Here is a 16,996-nt window from a genome sequence, read left to right as displayed (position 1 = left end):
TCTTTTTTGTGTGAGATAATACTTCTGTAGATACAGATTATAGGACAATACATTATGTAAATCTTTGCACTGATTGTTTCAGATTATGCCAGTGTACTTTCTCTCATGGTATTTACTCTATACACTTATTCTTTGTATTCAGTTTGCTATTTCAAACTGAATTTCTTGTACTGTGGAGTTCTTCTTCCCAGGCCTTTAATGAAAATGGGCTCTCTATGGCCCACTGGACTTTCCTGGTAAACCAAATGCAAATAACTAAATAAAAAAATTAATACATTTTCTTGTACAGCATAAATTCAAAACACAGCAGAGCCAGACAGCAGTTTACAAGAAGTAAAAAAAAGCAATATGATTAGCAGCAAAGAATTAATTTGCAGCAACCTGCCTTCGTTTGTGCTGCATGGCAGTTCAATCAACCTCAGCTGAAACAGGTAACAGGATGATTTTAGTAACTGAAAACCCCAGTCCTAGATACTCATATAATAGCTCTTCGATCTGCTCACAAGATATAAGCCTGGGGCCTGCACCACACACAGTGAACCTTACAGCTATCTTCTCAGTACCAACAGTTAAACTAGTCATCGTCTCTTAAGAAAACAGCACATAGTTTCTGTTATTTATCCTGCAGTCTGGTGCTAAGTAGTTGAGGTAATCTGTAACCAGCCACTTAGAAAAATGTTAATCAAGCTAATTAACAACAATGACTGAAATACATACCAAAATGAATACATTAGCTTCAGTTCTCAGACCTAGATAACATACCTTACTGTATGGGTCTATCTCCCCACAGGGTATAGACTTGGGTGCTTCACTACAAATAGTGCACCTTACTGCCCTCTGTTCATCATAAACTTTGCAAGGCCAATGAGACAAAAATACTTGGAATAAATACAATGAAATAAATGATTAGTACTTTAGAAAATAATTGGCATCAGAGTACTGCTTATATTATACAGTCCATTATGAACAATAGCTAAAATAAAAAAAAAAATACCAACTATATGCAGATACAATTTAACTTTGATTGATCCAGTTAACATTTAAAATAAATTGTAGGCAAGACAATAAGTAGATAAGAAAAGATTAGATGCAAAATTAATTTTTATCAACATATTTTTCTATTTCTGCCCTCCATCCTAGCCCATTTAATAATTAGTACTCCTGCTCTTATTATGGTTACAGCTCTACATTCTGAACTTAAGTATCGCCTGAGACAACAATAACAACATTAAATAAAACAGCAAGCTGATAAATACTATGGACATATTTAACACTAAACTATGATTATTTTTTTCGTTCTAGCTACAGATAGATTTTAATCTAAGCATTTACACAATGGAAAATAACCTGCTTCCTCTTGAAGGAGAATCACAGTAAGTAATAAGTAAACTAAATAGCATAAAGGAAACAGTTGCTAAGATAATTCTAATATCAAACTCCTTCATGTCCAATATGCCTTGAGCTTATCTAAGAATCAAAAATTACTATCTGATTTGCAACCTTAGGACTGACCTACGCACTATGCCTCAAAAACTACATCTCAGCTGAATATGAAGCAAACTGTTTACTTCATTGTAATCATGATTAAGAGGCTCAGTCTTTACTCTAAGTTAAGCATCCCCAAGCTCAGCCTTTCCTAGATGACCACAGACACTCCAGTCCAGAGCATAACAAACACAGGGATCTCTCCTCTTCCTTTCCCTATACTACAACTATCTGCCCATTATCATCCACAGAGGCAAGTGTTAGTAGGAGAAGTCTTTCTAGTTGTGAGTATTATAGCAGTGTACTAGAGTGATTCATCTTCAGACTTTATGAAAGGTTTTCCTTAAAGGTTATGTGTGAATTACAGTATCGCCTAATATAAAAAATAGGGAATAGATATTCATGAATGCATTGCAAGCTGCCTTTTTCAAGGGAGAGTTTGCTTTTGGAGGAAGAAGCCTGCTGATTTCATATAACTATTTGTGTAAAGCAAGGGCCGTTTTCATATGCTAACTCAATTTCAGACAAAACTAAAAAGATGAACCATGTTGAATTATAGAAATAAAATGAAAATACCACGGACCACACACATACATTACCTACACTTAGAGCTTTTATCCACGTTAATAACAGACTGTATTAATAAAGTGGATGAAAACACTAAGAATAGTGCAGAAGCTGAAAAAAATTTTACCGATCCAATGACAACTCATTATAAGTAATGGCTGCACAAAATACAGCTCCCATTAATGGACAAAATCTATTTATACACATGACAAGGAGACTTAGATCAAACCTCCAGCAATATTCTAGGAGAAAGGATGGAATATTAGTTAAACACCATGTCAATTACAATAATGTTTAGCTACGAAAAGTCACATATTTTGTACTACATGAAAAATCCAGTAATGTGGAAGACTTTCGACAGTATCAAAAACATTGTATAGATAACAAATTGACAGCTATTGATTTTTTATTGACTTTCTTCATTTCTCAAGTGGTGCTTTATTACAGCTTATTTTCTGCGTAGCTGTGTCTGTCAAAAAATACAAGAAACATTGGTAAAACTTATATATATAATTTTGGTGGCAATATTTTGTCACTTTGACACATCACATCTGTATCAGAAATGATAAATCAGAGTTCCATAACATACCTTACTACAGCTAATGTTTTTTATCTGCATGTAAGAATACTGCAGTTTAAACTGAATAATGTTTCTTTTTCATGAAAAATAATATGTTTAGAGCAAATCTTTGTAAAAATGAAAACTGCACATGCAATGTCTTGCCATTATGTTTGATTCAGAGCAGTAGCCCTTATGATTATTGATAAAGTTTATATTTCAAATTATTATGCACTTTCTTATGACATAAAGGCAGTAGTGTTGCTATTGGCCACTTTGGTTTACTTCTTCCTAAGAAGGTATTCCATATATAACAAGCATCTATAAAATTTCTCTGAACTTGAGATATTTTCACTCAGCTACATAGGAGTCTTACAGAACTTTTAACTTATCCACAAAATTACTCATTTCACATTTAAACTTTTGGTTATAGTATATAAGTACTTACATTTTAAAAAATTAGGAATTTTTAAGTAACTGCTACAGTTTGTCATTCAACAGCAGCATTAATATACAGGACTACAGAAAGCAAATTAAGATAAGACGTGAGCATGAAGATCTTGGAGATTTTATCTCATTGAAAAAGCCAAAGTAAGATTAGGTCTGCTTTGTAATAAGTGAAGAGTAACTGCTCAGTGCATGTATGTGTACATGTGTGTGTTCATGTGTGTGCGTGTGTGCATATGTGGGGTGCATGCATGTGTGTGTGTGTGTGTGTGTGTGTGTGTGTGTGGGTGTGTGTATACCTGTGTGTTTTTATGTGTGAGTGCATGTGTATGTATGCATCAGACCTTCACTGAGAAGAATAATACCTGCTGAAAATGGTTAGCTCCTACATCTTAAAGCATGGACTGTGCCAGTTAGTACCTATAGGCTTTTTCATATTGTACAGTCTGGAAATAAAGCTGTGAGGTTGTGATATTCCTAGAATTGCTTTTCAGGAAGTAGACTTTGTCTTGTGGAAAAAAAATCTCATGGGACTAGAAGAGATGCTTAATGAAAATGTGAGTATCCCTGTGCTTCATTAAATTAAATGAGCTATTTTTTCAAAGACATAACCTAATTAGCTCTTCTGTGCAGATTTTGGCAGGTTCACAGGGTTTATGCACTTCCCACACCCTACTGCTAGTGCTATAAATGTATGTGCATAGTCTGTTTAGCCATGCATAGCACCCTATAAGGTAACAGATGCATAATGTTTCAGAAGAGAAAAGAAACCCATTACCATACATCTGAGATGCCATTCAGGTTTGTTACTCAGTCTGGCCAGCCAGCAATTAATAACATGAAATAATGTATGATGTGACCCTCTGACAGAATCTTCTGCAAATAAGTTAGCTAACACCTTTTGGATATAAATTATATCCTGGAAAAAAGTACACTGAAGGAAAAAGTGAGGAAAGCACAAATCATCCCCAATAGATAATTCATGGACATTGAAAATGTAATATCCTCTGTAGTCAGATAAGGCAAATTGATTTTATTTATATGGCACTCAGTCCATGAGATACAGAAAGCACATGTGGTAAGATGCAAATGATATCTGAATTATTCACTTTATGATTCAACTATACAAGCTGGTAGATTATAGAACAAATACCTTTGTGGTTATGTTAAAAATATTATCACTGTCATAAAAATATTCAAAATTTATGATCGGGTACAAAATTTATACAAACACCAAAACTGCCAGCACACAACCATCAGTGAGTAATCCAGGAATTTAAATTGGACTCATATGTTGTTTGTTTTAAATGCACTGATGAAGGCTGGATTGCTGAAACTGGTTTGCAAATCATGAAATAAAGGTTTAATTACAGTAATGTGGATTACTCACTGACGGTTGTGTGCTGGCACTTTTGGCGTTTGGCTGGAATACTGGACTTTAAGCCATGCACCTTGTCACACTTGCATGAATTTTGTTTTTGTTTTGGGTACAAAATTTATCCAAAGTCTTGCTCTATGTGTAGTTACTGTCAAATAGTAAGTATCCCTTGTTTGATAACTTTGTATTTCTAGCCACAGACGATGAATCAGTAGACCAGAGCAGAACATTGATAAAGAACAACTTGCTTAGCACCTGGATGCTTGAATTCCCAAACTAGTAGTAGAATATTTTATTATTACAACCCACACATGCTCTAATTTAATATTTTTACTTATATGTTTACTTTTATGGTGTTTCTACCAACTAATATTAAATTGCATAAAACCTCCAACTGCCCATGTATTATCTTCCACAAAATCTGAAAAGGCAGAGAATTTAATAGAAGGAGGCCCCCACACACAGACAGCAGCATATTGTATATGGTTATGTTTTTTATTGGGTCTTTCATACTATTGTTATCATCCCCAGCCATGAAAAAGAAATAAGAAATGTGCTAAAATGCTCACATTGTCCATGTTTTTACATGGATCATGTAGGAAGATGGAATTCTTCCATCTTGATATTAGGGCCACATGCCTTCTACCTCTAATGACAAGGATCCATTTGGGAATCTTTGCCAGGGTAGGTATTTTTTCATCATTCCTTTGTTAAAAAGCAAGATAAGAATTGGTTGCTTACTACTTCTCCCCCCCTTGGGCTTTCTCCTCAAACCTGTGCTACAGGTAGTATTTGATGATTTATTGCTAAAGTCCGGACAACCTACTCCACACAACCTGATCAAGTGTCCGTTTAATGAATTTTTTTAATGAAAAGCAGCTGCAAAACATTAAAGATTGTTAGACAATAAAACAAATAAGTAATCATAAGATAGTATCTAGCCTTTAACTATCCTGATGTCTTTATTCCTCAGTACAAAAAACTAAAAACTGATAGACAGGCTACTTGCTAAACCATCAAAGTCTGACAGTTTGGCAGGGGAAGACAGCAACAAAAGTAGCATTTAAAATACATCTGCATGTACCTCTGTAAGGAGGGTGTCAAAACTCTGCTCCATGTTATTTATTTATTTATTGACATTTGATTAATGGGAAAGTCTGATTGGGTAGAACCCTGTTTTCAGCAGAGCGACGGCGAGAAAAGCTCCACATCATTGCAAAAGATTTTAATAACAATAATTTCACAGTCTTCAAAAATAAAACAAAAAAGATCTGGAGTTTAAATAATTGTACAAATTGGACATAACAAAAAATGCTTAAAATTGATACAAGGTATATGACAATCATTTAATATTTAGAGCAATTTTGGACAGTTTGCAGAGAAATTCAAAATAAGTTAGTCTAATACAAATAGGAATTGCAATATGAAGTAAAGGAATACCAGGTTTATGGTATATTTAAAGAGAAAATCAGGGAAGATAATTAGCAGTAAGGAGGTAAGTAAAGAAGGGAGGATAAGGAAGTATAAGGAATGAAAAGATATTTGTTCACATTTAGAGATAAAGGTTATCCTGGATTTGAGCAAGAACAGAGACAGATTTTAGCTAGGAGGTTTTTCAGAGTAGTTTTGAAAGATAGGATGGAAGGTATAGACATGATGGATACAAGTAAGGAGTTCCAGGCCTTATCAACCTTGTACAAGTACAGACAATGCCCAGCAGATTTGCTAGATTTGTAGACAGACAAGGATTTTTGGTCACTGGATCGCAATGACCAACTGGGAACATAGTTGTGTAGAATGTGTTTTAGTGCTTGACAGGTAGAGGGATGCTGAATAATTTTATAAGTTGTAAGAAGTTATGTATATGTTAGTTGAAGTGGCACTTCTAGCCAGTTAAGGTTTTGCTATACAGTGGTGGATTCTGAAAGGGGTATGTGCTGCAATTTAGCAACTGATCAATTGATCGGTTTTTGTGAAGCTTGGAGGTTAGTAAGGATGGGAGTGCCATAAAGGGTGGGGTGGAGATAAATAGTGACAAGTGTAGATTTAGTTGCGTCAGTGGGTCAGTGGGAAGGTTTTTGGCCCTGTAAAGCATCCATTGTTTTTGATGAGTTTTTCATATGCAATTTTATGTATGCAGACTGAATGTAAGATTATCATCCACTATCACCCTTAATATTAGTTCACTATGAAAATTGTGTTCAGTGATTGTATTATCAAGAGAAATAACTTTTAATTTTGTTTTTTTTTTTTTCAAGAGGGAGAGATTTGGGGGAAAAAGTAGTTGCTTGGTCTTTTTTGGGTTAAGCATGAGTTGTGAGTTACAAAACTATGTTTCAGTGGTTATTAAAGCTTCCTGAGTAATTTTTTTGAGAATGGAATCATCTGCATATTGTATCAGAGTGGCCTGTTGTATGATGTTGGTGAACATATCAAAGAGGAGAAGACCAAGGATAGAGTCTTGTGATACACTAGTGGTGACTGGGAGCTAATGAGAGAGCATGGATTGCCATTTTACTGACTGATACCTATTGAACAGGTAGCTTTTGAACAATAGAAGGGTGGACTGAGAGAGACCTTGTGAGGACATTTGAAATAGAAGTTTACTGTGACAAGCTCTGTCAAAGGCCTTAGACAAGTCTAGAAATAAGGAAGAGACTAGGTTATCATTACCTCTAGCTTTATTGAGAGTATCTATATAGGTTAGAAGGACAGTGCTATTTCAAAGAGTAATGTATTTTCTAGTTTTAAGAAATACTGTAATAGTAAAAGAAGGACTATTGTTACTTATTTTATTTATTTTTTAATTGGGTTAGCACTTATCCAGAAAAGTCAATTTAAAAGTGGAAGTCAATATGAAAAAAACTCCTATAGAAAAACATATACAAAATACAGTTTTGAGAATACAAGTAACAGTTTTATAGGTATATAAGAAGTAATGTTAATAAATTATAGTAAATGCTTGAAACATAGGGTTTGGCCTACACATGTGTCCCTGGGTAATTATTGGAAGAAGCTACAATAGGATTATTACAGCCAGCTGAATATTATAAGCTGATGAAAAAATAATGATAATAATACCAGTACTAGTACTACTAATAATAATAATAAAAAAACAAAGTAAGATGCTTTCCTGGGACAATGCCCCATCCTCCCAGTGGCAGATAATAATAGAGGTGAAATGGTCAGCCACCCAGGTCCCACAGGAAGGCTCATGACCAGTCAATAAAAGAATTTTAATTTACTGACCTGCAAATAAACATGTATCTTTCTTTTCCATAGACTCATTTTGCAGGTAATACAGGAAGTATAAGCATTTTCCGCCCCTCCCCGCTGTACAAACAACTGATGTGCAGCCAGTACAGGATGTAGCAGTGGGTTCCATCCCCCACCTCACCACATGCACACACACACACACACACACACACACACACACACACACACACACACACACACACACACACACACACACACAAAGTAGTAGCATGCACTCAGTACAGGTGCATGGGAATTGCTTTGCACACTGGAAATTATTTAATTTATTTCAATAACAAAAGCCATAGCACTGTAAAGCCAGACACACCTTTGGAAGGAATAGTAAGACTGGATCAAGCCTGGGAATTAGTTTGAACTTTTAATATAAGAACTGATAACTCTGGATCATGGAAATTATATTTAACAAGTGAAAACTGTGTGGTTCTATAGCTCATAACTGTGTGTATGTGTGTGTGTGTGCATGCGTGTGTGCGTGCGTGTGTGTGTGTGTGTGTGTGTGTGTGTATGTGTGTAGGTGTGTCTGATTGTGTGCGTCTGTGTGTGTGTGCGTGCATTTCTTGATGTCTAAACAATTCAAATGGTAAAGTTAGCCACATGCAGTTGTTAAAACCGAACAGTTAGCCAGAAGATAAAGATGCTTAGCCAAGCCAGATGGTAAAGTCAGCCAGTTGTTAAACATATTGCAGCACTGTCCAGCTGTCCAGTTACGTGGTTTGTTCAGATCCACACAGCAGACAAATGATGGAATCAAGCCCTGCATCCTTGAATACAGGAAGTAGCTCACTAAGAGCTTAGAACCATAATCCTCTTCATTAATGGCATCCACATAGACCTTAATTTTCTGACAAAATACTGAATATTAAAAGTCACTGAGGTTTGTAATCAGTCAGTAATGCTAGTCATTAGAGATTCATAGCTGTTGTGGCTCATAAAATGCATGTTTACGTAAAACCTGTTGTTATGTTCACTTTTTAATTGAATTTGAGTAGTCTGTCTTTTATCTATCTCCACCTTTACAGAACATATGTGATTTACCTCAAAAGTATGCACTCTCCCTTTTTAACTACTTTTTTTTCTGGTAAATCACTGAGGATTAGAGTCAGTCAATAATACCTGTCATTAGTTTTAGTGAGCTGTAGTTCTTGGGGTACAAGGTTTGATTCCCACAGCTCTCATTTTTCTACTGTGTAAAGAAGTCACTTGACCAAAGAGTGCTCAGGGGCAAGTGGAAATTTAGGCTAGCCTCCTCAATGGTCTGCTTGACTGCAAGTCTGTTATTTACCTATATATCAGAGCAGTTATAGTGTAAAGGGAAGAAGGACATTGATTTTAATAGAGAGGAGAATCATCATATGAGCCATATTCTTTGTGTTCCTAGATTTCCCTGTTTTATTCAATGCCAACAGTGTCTTTATTACTTAACTATGAATGAAATAGACAGAATGACATCATGTATTTAATGTTAAGAGCTTAACCAGAAATATGTTTTAATGTAGCTTGTTTTTTTTTTTTTTAGCATTCCTGGTATGAAGTGCACTGTCTGGGCTACAATCATTTATCAAGCACTTAGAGCACAAGTGTGAGGCAATGAGCTGTTAAAGAGATGCTTCCTGTAGTACAGGTTTTAATTCATTGCACCTTTCTTTGTCTTGTGTATGACTCTGATCAAATTTCTTTATAGTACTGCAGGACTTCTCCCGAAAAGGGATACTTATGTCCAGCAGGCTGTCCCAGGCAATTAGCAAATCTGCACCTTTTGAATTTGTGCACCTCTCACATAGCCGCTAATTAGTACTTCACTATATGATATTTGATTATGGTAAATCTCATTATGCCTCTTATGGTTTATTGATTTGCTGAGTTTCAAGGGAAGACAAGTCTATTGTTTCTAATGCTGACTGTTTTCAACATGGAAATGTTTTGTTTTGTTTAAAAAATTACTGTTGTCTTTGTGTGTGTGTGTGTGTGTGTGTGTGTGTGTGTGTGTGTGTGTGTGTGTGTGCGTGTGTGCGTGTGTGTGTGTGTGTGTGTGTGCGTGTGTGTGTTTCTTTAAAATTGTAAATATAAGTTTTAAATGAAATCCAAATCTCAGTGTAATTGTAAAAGTAAAGAAGAAGGTTGTAAGCATGCTGACAGTATTGACACACTGGTTTATGGTAACTGGAGAGATACTACCAAGTAATGGAATATTAGTATGGCTGACAGATGCCTGGCTCATTACCCTGCCTAAGGCCCCATTTGATCATGATCTCGCTTTGTTGACTATGGAAGCACATGGTGTGATAGTACAGCATACCTAGCCATTCAGAAAGGTCAAACCTATACTGACTGATGTCAAAAAGGATAGCTATTCTTGATGTGAGGAAATGCAGGGGCATCAAAAATGAGATGTAGCTATTCTACAAACATGTATCCCCTAAAAAACAACATGCTGTATGCTATAATATGTCTGACTTTTGTGGGTTGTTTGACCAAAAGCTGCTGCAGCATTTATAGTGTATTTCATTTCCAGATCCTGAAGTAGGTGACCTAAGTAGTTGTCTAAGATCTGCTAGCTTGAGATGACCCACTGGCTAGGGTAGCTTCCACAACACTTAAAAGGATGCATTGATTTGCACTCTGCATACATTTTAAGCATGGAGAATTGCTATCTGCTATTTCTTTGCCAGATGAAACAGATTGTGTGTGTGTGTGTGTGTGTGTGTGTGTGTGTGTGTGTGTGTGTGTGTGTGTGTGTGTGTGTGTGTGTGTGTTAAATGCCCCAGTTTGGAATGGCATGTTGTATAACTTATTCTGGCTCAAACCCCATACCTTGATTACAGGAGACTAGAGACTAAATCCTTTGTGCCAACTACCAAACTGTCATCATCAGATACATATTCAAGGACTGTTGAGTTTCAGTGCATTTTCAAAGAAAGTTCAGTTTCAGTAGTTTTCAAAGAATGTTGTGTTTCAGTGTATTTTCAAGAAATGTTGAGATTTAAAGGAAGAGTGTTGACTATTGCTCATGCTGTTTTCAATGCATAACTGCTTTGTTAGCAAATGGTCATCATCAGTGTCCATGCTATAAAATTTCAAAGCATCGGTAGTAGTACAACATGTAGCATACTTGTCTTTTGTGCAGAAGGCTGTGGACTGAATCCCACACCATGTAGATGGAGTGCTGTTTTTGTATTGTCCTTTAAGGGGGATGGGGATGCTACACTCTTGAATGTGCCATCATTTGGATGATATGCATAGTAACTATGAAACTGTAGCCACTTTGACAGCTATTCCGTACTACCAGCTTATCATTTTTTATGTAACATGGACAATTTATTTTTCAAGTGAAGCAGGCACTGAATTTGTACATAAAGCTCTCTAATTTAAAGTTATTTGCCAGCAGCAACCTCTTCATCCATTATAGATCTCTTTAATGTGGAAATAATTAGATGATTTTTACTTCTGTGGATATTAGGTATATTGACTGATATTAGTGGATTGTACTAACAGAATTTTCAGTGGCCTTTTATATTTTAAATGTTCTGTAATGGGTAATTTTGTCATTGGTTCATACATTTTGTTTCTTTGCTTATTGTTCAAACCTACACATTTAAAACACTCTAATAAGTGGTGCTGTATTATACAAAGAGTATAATTTAATATAATCAGGATTGTGTGAAAATGTGTGCAAGGGTCCTATGTTAGAAAATGACCCACAGGTAACCTTAATCCACCACTGGCCAGATGTATTTTCTTTGAATGTGGGTTTTTAGTTTATAGACGATTATTGTTCATGCTAAGCCTGTTTTCATTGTGAGACTATATTGTTTTTGTTTAGCAAATGGTTATCAGTGATTGCACTATACAATTTGAAATAAAAGTTTTAAATATCTCTAATCATTGCAGAAGTAAAGAAAAATAGTATGCATGTTGACAGTTTTGAACAGTGTTTATTGTAATTGGGAAGAAATAGCCAAGTAAAGGGGACACCAGAATGGCTGGAGGGGGTTGCTTGCTGCCATGAGTGCAGGGCTGCTGTGTGGGGGCCCCCAGATCCAGTACCCTGCCTATGGCCCCATTTTATCATGATCCAGCTCTGTTGTCTTTAATTGTGTTGCTTTACTAATCATGATGACTTGTTTTAGTGTGGTTGTTTTTATCACAATCAGATGTGATGTGTACACAGCCAGTAAAGTGGCCATTACTGATGACTGCAGATATTGGTGGATTATAACAGCAGCAGTTTGTGTGGCTGAAATTCTCTGAAATTTGTACTTTAATCATAACTGGTTCAAACATTTTGTTTCACTGTTTACCTGAAAATTTGATAAGACTCCACAGTTTAAAACATACTCTAACAAATTATGCTACATGAAAAAAAAAAAAGCAACAACAGTTTACAACAAGCAGAAATGCGAAAACAAAATAACCCATGCCTTTATGCATGGTCAAAAATGTGTATAGGGAGCCCATAATTTGAAAACAGACTAGGGTCTGAACCCCTAGACTGAAGGCTTCAACTCTCCGTATCCCACTTATATATAAACTCTACAGTTAAACAACTGTAGAAAAAAATCTCAAAGAAAGATAGATTGAATGAATAACTGAATGGATAAATAAATACAGTATGTCATTTTTTCTTAATTCAGTGCTCCACAGCTCTTTGAATAAATTGTGCTCCAATAAATTACCTGCTTCCAGATGTAAAGAAAGTTGATGATTTTACATGACTTTTCTTACTTATCTTAACTACGTGGTTATGATGATTGATATTATGATCTTATATAATGTAATAAACTTATATGAACTCATTTTAGCCGAATGACACCTCCAGGTACCTCTGCAGTTACAACCTGTTGATGTCTTCCAGCCTCAGGTACTGGTTGCTTATATTTGCATCAATAATTCTAAAACCACACTACATGCAAATTTTAAAATATTTCATCTTAAATCTTACACAGTGGCTAACAGAACTGTATTGATACTTCACCTTTGTCTAGTGCAGATAAAGAAATATTAATTCCTCATATAATATTCATTTAAATTTTCATAAATATGTTTTCCTAAACATCTTAGAAACCAAGCAGCACAGACAGAGCTGCTTAGCCTCATGTGAAAGCTCTTAGCTGGATGAACAAAACACTTCCAACAGTATGAGTGCAACTTGTGTGTTTGCTAAGATATTGTAAGTTGTTTATAAAATATTACAACCTCAATAATTTCTGTGTTTACAATGATGTATAAAATCCAGTCTAAACCTAGAACCTGAAGAATACTAATACTATAAAAGCAGTTTATGATGAGGAGTTTTCCATTTATACTTCTTTAGTAACCTCTGTGGTTCTAGATGTATAATGATTAGTTTGACTGTCAGGGCATAATTTGATTCTACCAAAAAGTGCAGACTCCGCCATTTAGAAGTTACAGTTTAAATTTCCAGAGCTTTATTGGAGGAAACACACTGTAATCACAATGACTGTCTGTGTAGATGATTAGCTATATTTCTACTTGGGTTAAGTGCCAATAGGATGGAATCATAAATAGTTACCTGTCTCTGTTCTAATGTCTTTTACATGGGTTCTGGCATTTAGGTCACAAGAATTTTTCCCGCAAGCTACAATGCCGAAACCAGAAGGCCACATCACTGCTTCATCATAGAAGAGAGGTACAGCCAAAAAGCATTAACCCTATTGTGTTTAATGTCAATGAGTAGCCCACCACATCATGATGATTCCTAAGGAAAGTCTCCCAGATGTATTCTAACAGCAGAGACAGCCATAGTAGAACAGTGATCATTGTGATATAAATAACTTCAAGGAAACTGGAGAAAGGTGCAAAATAAGGTGAAGCTGAAGTACTTCTCCTATAAGCATAGATAGTACCTAGCATATATACAAATGTATTAACATACATTTCCAGCAGGGCACAAAATCAGAAACCACAACGTATGATATTTATAGTGACTTCAATACCCATGATCCCGTGATATGCCAGACCACCACAAATGGTATGACGAAGGGATCTAATCTGCCCATTAGACATCTGTATGTCCTACAAGAGACATGACAGTTATGAGTTATGCTTCACTGTCATTATAAATGTATAACATAGGATCATAGGAGGTTACTAGGCTATTGGCCCTGAGGCCCTTATAAGCCTAGCCAAGAGTTTGGCCCATGTTTAGACAAATCAGCACCCAATGCCCCTGTCCATCAGCAACACAGCTGGAATTTCAGGGGTATATTTTCTGTTTCTCTTCCAGTTATCCAGGTTGTGCTTAAAGAGGAGTGAAGAGGTACTCTGCTTGATTTGGAGAGGGAGTCTATTCCATAGATGGGGGAGTCTCTGGGACACAAATCTGTCCCACCAAGTCTTGTTGATGTCACAGACCAGGTTGAGGTCTATGTGTGCAGGTTACTCGAGTGGAGCTTGACTTGTGGATATGCAGCAGTGCCATCAAGGTGGGGTCCGTGATCTCCTAGTATGCCAGACAGAGGTCACCTCTGAGGAGTCTGTATGAAACTGAGTAGAGGGATAGGGCTTTTAGCATATCTGTGTATGGTAGATGTTTGAGGCCCTGGATTCACCTGGTGAGGAACCTCTGTGGTCTCTCTAGCTGCTGCATGTGCTTTCCGAGGTACATGCCGAAAAGGGCGTTGCACTCAATAATGGGCCTTATAAGGGAGGAATACAGGGATGTTATGACCTCCTTGTCCCTGGATGAGATACCCTTACTAATGAGGTGGGCCATGTAGAAAGCTTTCTGTACAAAGGAGGCAATATGGTGGTCAAAAGTCAGTTTGCTGTCAAACTGAGTGCCCAAATCGCTCACGACTGATTTTGTGCTTAGGATGTTGTTATTAATGTGATAATTGTTTGGGAGTCACACTCCCCAAATGGGATTATGATGCATTTTTTGGTTTTCAGCTTGAGGCCATATTTCTGGCACCAGTCATTTGTCTGAGTGAGACCCTCTTGGAGGATGTCCACATCACTATGGCAATTGATAACCACACTCAGCTTGCAGTCATCTGCAAACTTGTTCAGACATAGCCCACTTGTTTTGGCCTGCACCTCAGAAAAGTATATCCCAAATAACAGAGGACCCAAGACCGAACCCAGGGGTGCACTGCTTTTATGGGTCTACTGCTTGAGGAGGCTTCTCCTATTTTGAATAGGTGGGTTCTATCAGTGAGTGAGTTTGTTACCCATCTAGTAACATATGGATTGATAAAAAGAAAAAAAGATGAGCGGACTTCCACAGCTGATGCAGCAACACCCCCACTTTAATGTCACATAAAAGCAAAAACAACAGACGGAAATCAAGTAAAAAGGTGAGCGCTTTCACAGTCAATAATGCGACTGCTTCTTCAGACCTAATCAAAACAGCTCTCCTACTCTCTCTCTCTCTCTCTCTCTCTCTCCAGTCAAATACCAATTAACTAATTAAGTTATTACCTAAAACCACAATGCAACCTACTTAATACTGTTTTTGTGAGGACAGAACAATACAAAAATAAACTTACTCATAAATACATCACATATATAGAAAACATATATAAAAAACATCAAGTATAAAACATCATATAAAAAACAAGTGATATGTAAACATAGCAGCAATATCTCCAAAAAAATACTTCTAATATTATATGAAACGCTAAGGTTCAGTGCTTAAGTTGTCATACCTTCAACAGTGATTTTTTTGAAACCCAGTCATTCAACCCAAGAAACCTGTCCCCACCAAGGAGACCAATGGTCCCAGTTTTTCCAGGACAGTCCCAGTTTGGAAGTCTCTGTCCTGGAATCCCAAACATTGTCTTTGGGATGCAGAGATGTCCCAGTTTAGTCTGAATGGTTTTGGCATTTGTAGTGCTGCTTCAATGAGTTAACCAAAATAAAAACTTCAGGCAGTTTCGTGGACGACAAAAAATTCTGTTAGGTCCACTGTCAGAATATATACAAGGCAGTTGCTGGGAGAGTTATATCCATGATAAGAAGAGGAGCTCTTTAAGTAGTCCAAGAAGAAAAATATAAGCTGTCCAGGTATGTGTCAGTCTGTGTCTATTGGATGGCAGAGCAGATTATGTTTACTTGCCCCTCAAAACAAATTTAAATGAAATAAAATGAGTGTTGCAGACTGTTAGGTATGCAAACCTCTTGATGCTGCTGCCAGGAATTACTTTCACTCACACTCGCGCACACACACACACAAACACACACGCACACACACACACACACACACACACACACACACACACACACACACACACACACACACACACACACACACACACATATATATTATTCTCCAGAATTCTTGCTGTAAGAGGTTGAGAAGTATGCACAAACATCTTAATCATTGTTAGGGGATCACATGCTCGCTGTCACTCTTCACTCTCCCTCACACACACAATCTTGCTTGATCGCTCTCACTCTGTCCCAATCTCGCGCACAAACACACACACACACACACACACACACACACACACACACACACACACACACACACACACACACACACACACACACACACACACATACACAGTCCCTTCCTCATTCATACATGCATTCACTCACATGATTGCTCTCACTCTCCCGATCTCTCACACACTCAGTCACTCCCTCATTCATACATGTAATCACTCACATATCGCTCTCACTCTCTCCCAGTTTCTCACACACACACACTCATTTCCTCATTCATACATGCATTAACTCACAGTTGCTCTCACTCCCTCCCGATCTCTCACATATGCAGTCTCTCGCTTTCACTCTCTCTGTCTCATTCATACCTCTTAACCATACTTCTCAGATTTTCACTGAATGTTGAGATTTTTGACTCCTATTTTAAGTATGTTCCTCATAAAACTTGTGATTTTCTTGTAAGTCATTAAGGCTTGAAGTCACTAAATATACGTTTGAGTGTCATATCCTTCAGGTAATTCATGTTAACACAACACCTTTTATTCTAGCAACTTTCTAAGTTTATATTAGCATTATTTAAAATGTATACATATTTTTGGGCCTTTGTCCCCCCATTATTTTTGGATTTGTCCAGATTTCTTGTGTTGGGAACTTGAGAGGTATGCTCTTAACTGTACAGACGATTGCTTCATATTTTTGGTCCGTTTCTCATAAAATTATGTTTTTCTACCAAATAGTTGGCAAATCGAGTATTTCAGTCAGAAAATATTGACAGACATTTGAGTTTCAACTTAATACCTTTCAGAAAATTTGTGCTAATGTAAAAACCTGTTATTCTATCAACTTTCTAAGTTTGTAAAAGCAATATTTAAAAAGTT

The sequence above is a fragment of the Protopterus annectens genome, chromosome 5.part1 (assembly GCF_019279795.1).
Source record: "Protopterus annectens isolate FY-2018-M chromosome 5.part1, PAN1.0, whole genome shotgun sequence".
NCBI lineage: Eukaryota > Metazoa > Chordata > Ceratodontiformes > Protopteridae > Protopterus > Protopterus annectens.
This window is presented reverse-complemented; position numbering follows the sequence as displayed.